The sequence below is a fragment of the Molothrus aeneus genome, chromosome 2, assembly GCF_037042795.1.
Source record: "Molothrus aeneus isolate 106 chromosome 2, BPBGC_Maene_1.0, whole genome shotgun sequence".
Taxonomy (NCBI): Eukaryota; Metazoa; Chordata; class Aves; order Passeriformes; family Icteridae; genus Molothrus; species Molothrus aeneus.
The window spans coordinates 3,761,913-3,775,779 of record NC_089647.1 but is presented as its reverse complement, the minus strand read 5'-3'; positions in this window follow the sequence as shown (position 1 = coordinate 3,775,779).

Below are 13,867 nucleotides of genomic sequence, written 5' to 3'. Positions count from 1 at the left end.
CACCACCTAACTAATCTGCTGCAACCATTTGGTACTAAATTCTACACCAAATATTATAACTAATTTGGGAAAAGTATCAGCATCAAATAGACTATCCAGGGTCTGAAAACATCTGTCCTTGGCACACGCTCACACTGACATATATGAAGTAGCCAATCACTGAAACTTCAGTAAATTTGGATCTCTCAGGCAGCCTTTACTTTGCCCTTAAATATTCATTTGTGTCAGAAGACAAGACCTCCTTGCTTAGACATCACATTGGCTTCCACCATCAAGGACAACTCATTTATTGGATATTTGAGGAATGCATTTGGATTTCCTAGAGAATTTTGCACATAACTGTAAGGAGACATGGGTTTATTCCTTCAGACAGACCATTAAATCCTTATTTATGTGTGTTTAAAGGCTTTTAGATTTTAGAGATGATAACTTTGATAACAAATTGGATACTGATATGTACTACTGAAGGAACATCCTCAAAGTTTAGCTACCTCCATAATTTTTGTATGTGAATTTCCCAGCTTTTTGCATTCTTATCATTTTTATAAATGTGGTATTTCCGTTATTAGATGCTGAGTTGGGACATTGTGATCAGCATATACGTACAAGGATGAGGTTCCAAATGCTGTTCATGATAAAAAATTAAGGGAATTAAAGAATGTTGCTATGTGCCTGCAAGTCTATTTTATAAAACCTTGGAAATTCCATTTTTACTTTAAAAAAATAATTTTAGTCAAAGAGACAAGGACTAAACCATTACAAATAAAAATTTAAGCATTAGTCGTGTAAATAAGCATTGTAAATTTATTATTTTGCTAGTATAAGTTTATATGGTTTAGTGCCTGATCTCTGCCTATTTCAATGCACAGGATTAGAGTGTTCAGGACTCTAAAATCAAGTGAGACAGCAAAGTATTGCCAGCATTACTTGCTGTGTGGGTTTCAGGAAGACAAACTCGATTCTGTCCTGACCCTTTGCTGTGACACTGTCACTGAAGTCAATGATAATCACAGGTAGCTGAAGAGATCATGTAGGCTGCAATTGTTAGGAATGGATAAAACAGGGAGTGACCAAAGGTCAGAAAGTTTAAAAAAGGTCTGATCCCTTTCCTGGACTGTCAGTGTCTCTCTTCCCATCCATCTTGCTATAACCTTTCCTCTAAGTACTTTTTTTTTCCTGTGAGAATACAGTTTTGGAATATATTTCTTGCTTGACCGATCACACACAACATTAAGGAAAAATGGGGCACATTACTGCTGGGAAGTAAGAAACAAAAGACCTTCCAGAGTTTTTCAATGCCAAAGCCATTGTGATTTTAACTAAAACTTTGGTAAATGAGAAAGAAATGACTATGTTTTCTGATTTGACCCACACTGATCTCTGTGGTACAGTGTCAGATTGCAGCTTTGCTTCCTTCAATTTCCACCAAATTAAAAGGACAGATCTGTAAGGGGTCTTTGGAACAGGAGGATTGCTCTGAATAAAAAGGAGATGCCACTTTCCATTGTAATATATTATTGGTTAGGTCTGTTCAGGTTTACATGACAGTCAGAGATAAATTGGAGCAGAAATAACAAAAAAAACAATTACCCTGCTGTTAAATCTGGTACAAATGGGGTGAAATTTATCACATAGTATATCATTATAGAGGACAAACCCCCTAAACTAAACCACATTCTTTTAAAGTCACAGATCTAAGAGGAAGTCAATCAAGAAAATGCATCTTCTATTAAAAATTTAGGTGAGAGGGCTTAGTAATCTTATAGTGAAGAAGTCAATAATACTACTACTATTAATACATTAAAATCTAAGGTATGTATGACAATTTTGTGCTACCAACCCCTTGGAGGGATTACTTCAAACTTTGAGACTTCCCTGCTTCCAATGATTGTCTCTACACAGGTGTCTGTGGCTTCATCTTTGCTGTGATTCATTATTTCCTAAGAACTTAAGAACTTCTGCCTGACATTGCCAAGATCCTTCCCTGCCACAACTTCATCTGCCTGCCTCTTCCTAATCCTTGCAGTGTTTTCTAATAACGTGGAACAGGATTTGAACACCTCTTTCCTAGATGGATGGTTGCTTCTATTCACCAGGGTTTATCCACAGCATAATTTACTGTGGTGCTGTGGAAGCTATATAAAAATCACCAATGTCCATGGGCTATTTGAAAATATCCTGTCAGGGCTCAGAGGGACCGGGGGTAAACAATTTTCTTCACAGGCTTTGAGGAACATGTTCTTTGTCAACATTTTTTTCTGTACATTTTATCTCCAATCCACAATTCTCAACAAAGCATCAGTTGTGATCATCCTGTCCACTGAATTTAGTGAAAACTGGCGGTGTTCCAGTAGGACAGTTGAGCTTGAAAAAGATTATTTGATCTTTAAAAGATTATTGAAACTGTCCCCCAAACCTCATATGTTCAACACAGAAATTGTTCTACTTTGGTTCCTGAAATCTATTAATTTGGATTGCCTTAAACACTTTGTCAGCTTTGTTAATAATTACTGTTAATAATCACGTAAGAATGAACATAAATTACAATGGCCTCTAAAAAAAGCCTTTTTAAGCGTCTGCCTGGATGCCAACATTATTTCTGTTAAGAATAAGATATTTCTGTAAATAAAAATGACTAAATATACTTACGGTAGTCATCATCTGCTGATGTAATAGGAGAAAACTACAATAATAAAGGGTAGGTGTTGCATCTGGCAACCTAGCAACTGAAGAAGTAGCTAAAATCTTACATTATTATTTAGCATTACACACTAAGAATAACCTCATCTTTTGATCTTTGATGTTTATTTAATTCCAGAATTTGAAAGACATCCATAATCACTGGAACTAAAAGGCAAAAAACAGCAATTAAATAAGTATAAACTAGACATTTCAATTTCAAAATGTAGCTGCTTCTAAGAGAAAAAGAGTCTTTGAAAGAGAGCAAATCTGTTTGAACTGCTGATCATGGGATAATCAGTCACTCATAATAACTCAAGCAAGAATTTTAAATATCTTGGCACAGATGCTGTTAATATCTAAGCCTGATTTTGGAAAACATCTTTTCAAGGTAGATTGCTGTTAATTCTGAAATGTTTACTTAATGCTATATTGAAAGTTAACAGTAGGCAGAAGTTAATGGGTTTTGCCCTAAGGGCAAATGTTGTTCTCATGGAGATGAGAAAGGTGAAATAAAATATTGCCGCTGACATGCCTTTAAAAAAATCTATTACTTCTGACTTCTTTAAACAAGCAGTTTTCAAAATACTAAATACAAAACCATTTAAAATTATTTTATAACCAGAAGCCAAAAAACAGGTGAGAACAGAGTCCTTACCTTCCTAATATTTTAGAACTAAAAGTAACCTGACACACTTTGTTCCAAATACTAAGCAATATCAACCAAGCTAATTTTTCAGGGAAACAAATTAATCTTAAAGATGCATGATGTGAATAATGTGAACACAATCTTAACTGTTACTGGGACCATGAAATGAGTTTAAAGCTCAGTACTGTTATGCTTGTTTAATGGGTAGATTTTAACTGCTAAGGACTAAGCTTTCATGACTCTCTGTTACATACGTGGTGCCACTAGAGGGACATGTACAGCCAAGAGTCACTCACATGGGCTTCAGAAAGAATTGGAGATAATTTATTAGCAAAAATGGAAATATTAATAAACAGTAGTTATAGCAATATGTTTTTAAACACACCTAAAAATGACTCAGCCTTTTCATCTCTGTCTTTTCTTATGAGTATCTTAATTTATTTTGTTTGTAATATTGACATCCTAAAAAACTTCAGGAACATAGCTTTATGATTATATCATGTGGCTAAAAATAGACTGTTTTGATTTCTGAATCTGATTTAAGTGCCTTTAAAGTTATCCTCACTCCCCTTAATTAAAATTCAATTTGTGCAATTCCAAGAGTTCGTTTGTTTCTGTGTGAGCAGGGTGATGTAAACAGAGAAACTCATATATAGAGAGATCCTGAATATTCCATGATGCAAAAGGATTGAAGGATTCTCAAATGAATTTTGAGAGGAGGTCTTTGCAGTGGTCTGGCTGCACCATATAAGTGAGCTGCTAAAATGGGACAAGGAATTTTCTACCCTGCATTTATAAAATGAACACTTGAATGCACTAAAAAGGTATTTCTGTCCTTTTAAGCTTTTCAACACATCTGTTCCAGGTAGTAAAATGTGCAAGATTAGCCCAAGAAGAGAAACATTATATTACTATAAAAAAGAAATAAATTGTGAAGTATGTAGCCAAACTATCAGAAAAAAAGATATTTTTGTAAGTGCTGCTGTAAAACTCAAAGTGTGGTTAAAATGCATTGATAGCTGGCTTCATGTTTATTCCAGACAATTTATATTAGCTAATAGAGAATTAAGTGGGACTGTTCTTTTTTATCATTGAAAGACTATAGGCAATTGAATTTTAGCTATAATTGTAGACCTTATGAAATTTAAAACTAAATCACTGCTCTGAAATTCCAGACACAAATGAGTTGAGTCATTGAAGGCAATGATAATTTTGCCGTACTGAAATGGTTGGATTTAATTCAAAGCAGAAAGTGTCATTATCTGTTCTATTACCACTTTAGTTCATGCAAACTGTGTTTACTTTACCTAGAAAAATACCATTGGCAGAAAAAGAAACACCTTTAAATCTTTCCAACTTGAATTTGAAAGTATTGCACAAAAAATTCTGCTTTCTAGTGCCTTTAAAGAACATGTTCCTATTTCTGAATCCAATGGAAAACTTGATAAATCTTTATGCATTAGTGGGAGAGTAAATTATAGTAGATAAAATATTTGAATAAGTCTCCAAAATAGTATTAGTTTAAGAAGAGTGCAGAAAACTTTACCATGTGCTTCTTGAAATGGATCAAGAGTACTGAGAAAATATATTCCTAGTTTGACCAACAGTTTGATTTTATGATAATATCTCCTCTTCATATTTTTACATTTTATTTAAATTATTTTTACCCTTGAAATACCTAAGAACAGATCTGATATTTTCATGTGAGTGTGTGGTTTTTCTGTTAATTATTTTAAGGAGAACTACAAATTTGACAGAAGACCATTAAGTTAAGAAGTTTACTCACCTTACCTCCATGAAAACAAAAACAATGAAAAGGAAACTCCACTGTAGAATATTTTGATTAAATCAGCAGCATAGGTAAAACTTTCCTGAAAGGAGTTTTTTCCAGCCACCTCTGTTAATATTCAAGAAAAATAAAACAAGGCAAATTCTGGACTGTGGTGATTTATTGGCTACTGGGCACTCAAGTGGTTTCTTCTCTCTTTTTGTCCGTGAAAAGTTGTCACTCACCTTAATTTACATCTCATGTATTTCCTGAGTGTGTAACAGAGGCTTAGCCTGGAAAGATAAGTTGACTTTTATGCCTCCAAAAGCTGCTCAAAAGTACTGAATTATTACTGTGCCTCTGATGGTTATCAAATATTCTGCTGTGTATTATCTTATTCTGGCACAAATAGCTGGACTTACTAAAAGAGGATTAATGGACAGGGTCTACACTCTGAGAAAATCAGATTTTTTTTCAAAGTTATGAGGTTTGGTGCTTACTTGTGTCTGTTGAAAGGTTACTTCAACCAACAATGTCTTGGAATATTTCCACTTCTATTACAGATTTTGGATTTGGATCTAATTATATGAAACAAAAGAAGAGTATAAACCAATCATTTGTGAGTGACCAGGTAAGGAAGAACCAAATGTTTTTCTTGTTATTTTGAAGCTTCACTGACACCTTTGTGAAAGGCAATATTGGAGATGTGATTTTTTTGCAGAGCTAAGCTCTCCAGACAGGAGCAGTGACTGGGCACTGAGCAGGGAAAAGCTGTTCAGGATGCAAAAAATTCTGAGAGGCTGCAACATGCAGCAGCTGTGCTCTGTAAATTCAGAATCCAGACTGGCAAAGCTTGCAGCCAAGTTCTACAGGCATTAGAAATATGCAGTGCTGCACTACATCTTTTTCAAGCTACTTAAAGGGCTTTTTTTTGCTATTCAGTACAACTCCCCTTGACACAACAGCTAATTCCTAGAATGACACACACACACACAAAAAAAAGCCAAACAAAAAAACTTCACAAAAAAAACCAAACAAAAAACCCCTTAGAATGTTATTTGGACATCCAAAGTAAAATTTACCCCATTAGGCAACAAGGAAAATCAAAAGATAGAACTGGACACTTTAACTTTTAAGGAGTTGCTGAAGCTTGTATTTCAGATACATTCATCCAAATATAATTTTGTGGTGTTACAAATACCTGAGGTTAGGAAGAGAGGACTAAAGGTTTTGATGGAAATCTATAATTTAAAAATTGTTTACATTAAGTGGATTAAATGGAATAGTCTTTTTTAAAAATTTTTTTTACATCATCTGACAATATCTAAACAGGCACTGTTACAAAAGGAGTGTGAAGTGGGAAAAGTGAAAAATGTAGGAGAGTCAGTTCAATTTCTTCCCCATTCATTCTGTTTTAAATCTCTAAAAACGTTAAAATTCACACATATCACAAAATACCAAAACAAAACAAAATAAGCAGTAACAGTAAACAGTAATTGGAATATCAGAAAATCTTTTGCCATTAGGAATTTAGAAGCACATATTAGGGCAAAACACTGAATCCCATTTCCTTCTCCCTTCATAGAGAAATGTGTTGGAGATGAAATTTCAGTACCAGAACTGGACATTTGGTCTTCTAAAAAAAAAAAAGAAGGCAGTTTTACACTGTTTTCATTGAGTTATTCATCATTTTACTACTGGTATTTCTGACACCAGAATTTGTGTTCTGGATTACTGTTGCCTCCACAAGGCTTTGGCATTAGATTTTAACTCCAATCTTGCCAAAGGCAGTATATAGATGGGACAGGCCTCTGAAAATGATTTCAACTGAGAAAAGATAAAAATTTCTTTGATTTTAAGGGGGCTCTTACTTTTACTGATAATTTACTATGAGAATCAAAATTCTCATTTCTAAAGTCTTTTGTGGTGTGGTCATTCCATGGCTAGTAAACTTTTATTTAATTTGCTAATTCCTCACATCAAAAAGGTCCTTCTCTTTCCAAATATATTCATTATTAGTATATTCTTATAGTTTTGCTTAAGGTTTTTGAGCACTTCTCTGATTCCAACTAGTTGATATGAATGCTGGAAAGAACTTAAACATCCTTTGGGGCAATAATTTAAAAAATAATTTAAAAAATTAAAACAGCTACTTCTAAGAGTATTTGGAGATGAATCCTTCTTATAAAAAACCGTGAAATACGGAAGAGGTATTTGTGGGAAAGGATCTCTCCTTTAACAATATTTGCATATCAAAACATTTGTATGGAGTTGTATTTGTACTAACTTCACCTTTCAGGTGCTCACAAGATTCTTCCAATATTCTGTTTATCAGTGTTTTCCAGTATTTTCTAATCTTTGCACCCAAGTCACAAGTTTCACAGACTAAATGGGAAATTTATTAATCTGCATGAAAAATGTAATTGTGACAGAAAACTTCTTCCTTTATGTTTATCCCTTTTGGAAACTGCCACACTCAGGAACACCCTCTGCCTTGAGGCATCTCCAGCAGCACTCATCAAAGACATTCTCCATCAAATCAGAGTCTGGCAGAGCCTGGTGCAATCGAGCCCTCCCTGGGGTACACAGTGACATCAACCCATCTTTACAAGCCACCAGGGGCCCTTGCCTGGCTCGTGCTCAGCTGTTGCTGTTTGAGCAAACAAAATAATCACAATTCCTGGGCATCGCAGCATTCCAACTTTGACCTCCAGAGTCTCCTGGACACGTTTTACTGGTGAGATCAGAGATGATTTGTTGTTAGGTCCAACAGCCAGTTTTTATTCTGGGTACAGATCATAAAATACGTTTAGAAGCTTGAGCACTGAGTTATGAGTGCAATGTTTGAGCATGAAACTTTTAGAGGCTGGACTCTGTAGTTGAGTTTAATCTCAGTTTACACATTTAAATTTTCTCCAATGCATATGGGAATGATGACAGTCTTTAGAATGGAATTCACACAAGTAACACACCAGGGGATGTCTGAACTAGCAATAGGAAATGATCAGAATTTTTTTGTTGTTGTTGACTTCTAGAATGCAATTTTTTCAGCTAGAGTTTTAGATTCTTAATGCCATAGATTTGTGGAGCAGGGTGGAAGAGAGGGCAAGGTTTCTGTTTTACACTACAGATGAGAGAACTGCTTCCCACAGCTGTAATTAGTGTTGCTTGTCCCTTGAATAATTTGCATTGTTTCTTTATTATATAATTAGGAATGTACAGGTTTTTCTTGATCTTATTTTTTTTTTTTTTTTGAGCTTTCCTTGGTGTAGGTATTTTATTTTCCTGGTTATACTTTTGTTGTTTTGCTTGGGGGTTTTTTTTGGGTTTTTTTTTCAGATGATCTAAATAAGGAATTTCCATACCTGTATATTTGTGTTGTGGACTGGTTTCTATGGAAGGAATCTAAGAGTGGGTGAGGTATTTGGGAGAATATTTTGTCTCCTCTTTTAGCTGTTCCCATCATCCACATTAGGTTTTATCTCTTTAGCTGGTTGCACATAAAATTCAAAGAGGAAAAAAATAAGTGTTTATCAGAACTGATACACTGGAAAATAACTTTTGAGCTGTAGACAGCTTGAAAGAATGATGTCAGATACTGAGATTTCTCTGAAATTTCCCAAGTTTACAGATGTAAACCACAACATCTCCTGTGTGGCAATGGTTAAAGCCTTTGTTACTGGAGGGAACAGAGTTATCAGCAATAGGAAACTCCTTGAACTTCTGTTACAGTTAAGGAGCCTTGAAAGAGCCTTTGGGGAAAAAAAATCTACATTTCCATATCTTAAAAATGGACCATGTTAAGCTTCATTTCTTTGATCACAGATTGCTTAACTCCTGCAATGAGGATGTACAACTTTAATTACATCTTCTCACAGTGGAACCCAATGCACTTTTCTACCTGCATATGAGCTACAATTTTGATATTGGTCAAAATTATTCCTTCTTAAAATTCCATTCAATTCATTTCCTGCTAATATTATCATTTGCCATGCATATAGACAATTTTTTCCTAACACATCTGTTTAAACACTTTTGTTTTAAATTTGCACAATGTATATTCTATTGTTGGACAATTACATTTATGTGTTTTCTTACTAGAAATACCATCTTACATTAAATGTATATAAAATCTTTAGAGGTTCAGAAAAACTACTGTGAGGTTCAAAGGTCATGAAAATACCCAGTCATATATTCTCAGTGCTATATTTCTCACTTTGTTATATTTATCTTTTTGTGATTTAAATGGAACTTAATAACTTATAAATTTGCAACTTCTTTCTGTAATAGGTAATATATTTCCTAATTTCTAAACACCAGAATTCTCTCAAGATCCACAGAAGTAATTTGTTTTATTAGGTTTACTATCTTTTGAAAAACAAAATAAATTGCTGTGAGAATAACATTTATGGGCATAGTTTAATAACAGTCCTTGATTTCTTAAGTACACCATGATTAAGTATTGAAGATATACTGCAATGTTTAATTTTTTTTCCATTAGAGATTGCCTATCACACCATTTTCAGGCTGTAAATTATTTACGTATGTTGAGCATTCTGCCTTGAATAATTTATTTACTATGGAATTGTAAATTGCAATATTCTGTCAAATTTCAGGCTACCCAATAAAAATAATCCAATTTATTAAGCACTGATATTATTGGGTACATGGGATTCCCCAGTAACTCGTAGTCAGCACTAAAGGATCTTTACTATAGAATGAGAAAGGAAAAGATTAAACTGGGCAAAAAGTCAGGAAAAATTAACGAGTCTGAGATGTTTCTAATTGAGGGAGTGGAATCAGATTCCAAACCCAAAAAACTTTGCATATTTACCATTTGATGCGTTATAACGTGTCAGAGATTTTGATTACAGTCTAAAGCAATTGTCATTTAATTGACTGTTTTATTTACATAGCAACAACTGACAGCAGTGGTTAGCTCTCTTCTGAAAATCAGTGTACAATTTGCATGAGCTAATAAAAAAAATTGTATTCCAAAAGGAGAATGTGTGATTGCTTTTTCAAGTAAGAGATATGTTGGAAAAATAACTGTAATCTTTCTTTCTTGTTTCAGTCTTCGTGAAACCAGGAAAAATAAAGCTTGGGTGCTTTCCAATCCAATATGGAAAGTATTGCTTTATTAAGGTTAGTTCCATTAAACTTTATGGAAGTGAATTTTCTGAGTAAGGCAAAGAAGATTTGACCAATGAAAGAACAATTATGCATTCTTTGGAAAAATAAACTAACAGACTGTCTCCCACGACAGCCCAAAGTTGGATTCCTGCTGACCCATATGGGCTGTTCAGTAACATGCAGGGACACTGTTCTGGCATAATCCACTCCACAGTGAACAAAAAAGTGAAAACCTTGTTCTCACAAGAGATAAATCCCCTGTTTGACACACAGTTGAACAGCTGTGAAGTCAATATAGTAATAGATATTTATTTGAATAATAGACACATTACAGGCCAGATTCTTCGTTCTGTGCTTTCTGGAATGTCATTAGCCATGATCCTTCCCAATCTTATGCTTGGTTCTAATTCTTCTGTTTGAAAGGTGTCTTCCATGCCCTAATTATCCTTTTAAACTGGGCCAATGCAGAGTAACCATTTCTAAATCCAATGGATTGCAGTAGTGCAAAAAGCAGAAACGAGCAGTTCCCAATTCCTGCCCTGATATACACAGATTGCACACCCAGAGGATGAGTTACTTCTGTAAATGCTGGACTAGCCTTCTTTAAATGGCTCTCTATTAATGCTGCTTTATTTTATTTATTAAGCAATTTAGTTTTAAATGGAAGACAATAGATTTACATCAGAGTCAGATATTCCTTACTAATTGCAAAGTGGGTTATGCTGTCTATGGAATTATATCTGCCTTCTGCCTTTCCAGAAGAAAAGATTGGAAAAGTAAAACTGCTACACATTGCAGGAAGATATTCCTATTATTCTGATGGCTACAAGTGCAACCAGCTTCAGCTTGTTCCAAAACCTAATTACCATTTAATTTCCAGTACTCTATCCACACTTTTTCTTTTCCTTCCAACAAAAAATGAGTTCCAATACCAGGTGACCTCGTGGTTCCCTTTCTTCTTTCAGATCTGAAAGCAAGGAAGATTTCAGTTATTCAAACCAGCTAAATGATTCAAGATACAAGCAAAACTGACCTGGATGGATACTAATTAGTGAAAATTGGATTTATGGCTGTTTCCCAGCTTACCAGCCACTAGAGGGCAAGGTTTTTCTGTGTCTTTTTCTGTGTGAGGAAGAATTTGACTCCTAACAGGGAGATGTTATTTCCTTTTAATCATATATGGCCTTGAACATGCCAATCAACGAGGTAAGTTAGGACTAGAAGACTTTCACCACCATGGAACAACATTAAAGGAACAAATAAAATTTGAGATGCCTACAAGAGGATTTTCTTAAGTTGGCAGTCATAATAAACATCAGCCTACATTAATTCAATTCCTAACTTAAAGTATGCAACCTGCACCTTTTTGTCAGTTGTGTTATTGAGTTCTTAAATGTACCAATGTCATTTGGAATAAGGAGGACAGGTCCTTCAAACCTCTGGAATTTGAAAGGCAATGTTTATTCTCAGATCAAAACAGGTCAGCTTCTATTTTTTATAAAGAGGCATATGGAACCTTCTCTTTGCTTTTCTTCTGCTTGTGGTTTTTTCTTTATTTTTCTCTGGACATGTATTTCCTTTTCCAAGTGAGTACCTCTCAGTTTTTCCAACAGAAATTTAATCCCTTTATTTTTCTTTGTATTCTACCACTGTGATTTTTAACACATTCTGATATTTTGTGTGTTATTTTTGTGAAAAAAAAAAATTGTATCTACTTCTAACCTCCAGAGATTTTAATTGATCTTCCTCCTTAGTGCTTTTAGACAGGGTGGATATTACAAAGTTCAGTTCTGAATCAATGCAGAAAAATTATTTGAAGGGAGCATTTTCATTTGCATAGGTCCTCAAAATCACTCTGTGGTCCTCAAGAAAGTCCATCAAACAGATATAAGAAACAAAAATACAGCATGAATTTATGTAAGAAAGAATCCAGAAGTTGAGTTGCACTGTAGGAAAAGCTGTGTCTATAAGGACTGGAAAATAAAGGCCACAAGAATGTTTTAGTTTCTTTTATCTAAGTATATTATCTTTCCTGACACACCTTCTTTAACAGATAAGATAGGAAAAAGAACTGAAACCCTTCTGTACTACTGAAATTCTACCCTAGAGAGGTGTTCAAGCTGTGAGTGCAGTAATATATCTGCAGTCAGAGATTCTGACTCTCAGTAGCCCCGTCAAGTCAGCAGAGCTTTACAGTGCCAGGGAGGAAAGCACTCAAAGTGGGAAGAGAGATAAAACATTTACAGCTGCCTCTCCATTTGGAATATATTGCCTGCTACTATCCTGGGTAGTCTCTACTGTCAGAAGTATAGTTTCCCAACTGAAAAGAAATTTTAAATGCCATTTTCAAATATACATAATTTTAAGTATTTCCAAGTCAAAATGTAATAATGCTTGCTGAGTAAAATCTCATTGTTCTATATAAAAATATGAACAATGAACCAAATTACAGGAAAGGTCTATCATTGCTTTATTTTGCATTCCACTCTAACATTTTAAATTGTATAAAGACTCAGGAGAGAAACTGTAAACTCTCCATTGAATGCATTGCTAATACCAGTCTAAGAATGCAGTATTCTGTAACAGTCAATACAATAAAATATAGTATAATATGGTCTTTAAAATACCACATAGGAATATATATAAGCCACCAATAAAACAAAGACAGTTTGTTTTCCTTCAGCTGAGGCAGCTGAAGCCACTGGTGCCTTGCAATGAAGGCACCCTGTCCCCTGCCCCATCATGTCACCACATAGCTCAGGAATGATCATGACAATATCAAATGGCACAAAGCTATTTGGGATGGCTTTAGAAGGTGAGAAGTTTTCACTTTAGTCCCTCCAGCTCTCTGCATTACAAAATACATAAAATCCTTGGCAATTAAGAACTTACATGAACTTTATACAAATATAAGGATTTCATTGTTGCACTTGTTAGGAGGCAATGTGAAATGGAGGAGGGAAAATCTGCACAGCTGTGCTCTGACATTTTTAAGCAGAACTTCTGTTCACCAGTCTCAACTGCTTTCAGAGCATCATTATGTTTATTCCTCCCCATGTTAGCAACAGACATGAATTGTTTGTAAGGAAAACTACTTTCCCCCCCCCATCCATTAGTCACCTCATTATAGCAGAAAAAAAATCATTTTTGCTAATATAAAATATGGGGTTTAGTAATTAATTGTTTTAAATCTGCAGAAACTTTGATGGCATTGCAGATACTTTTGTATAATAAATAATGTATAGGGAATAACATTTATTACAACTATTTGCTTTCTGGTGTTTGAAGCAGTGTCAAAATTCACCATCTTTCAGTGTGTAGTTAGTATATTCTACATGACCAAGCAGATTAATTGTGTGTCTAATAAAAGTAACAAGTGTAATTGCATGGGTTTGCTCATAGCTTTTTGATTTACAGTTTGAGTCACTGAAGGACAGAATTATGACTGTTTTCTTTATAAATAAAAAGGAAGTGATATGATGGCTTGTTTAATTCATATCTTCTAATTATTGCATTTTTTCCTTCTGTGTTTATCAGAACCTAATGTATTTGTGGATTTTTCTTCCTAAAAGTCTTTTAAAAGATGCTTCTGCTTCTCCCAGGGACAGAGTAAGAAAATTAAAGATTCAAAATGTGGC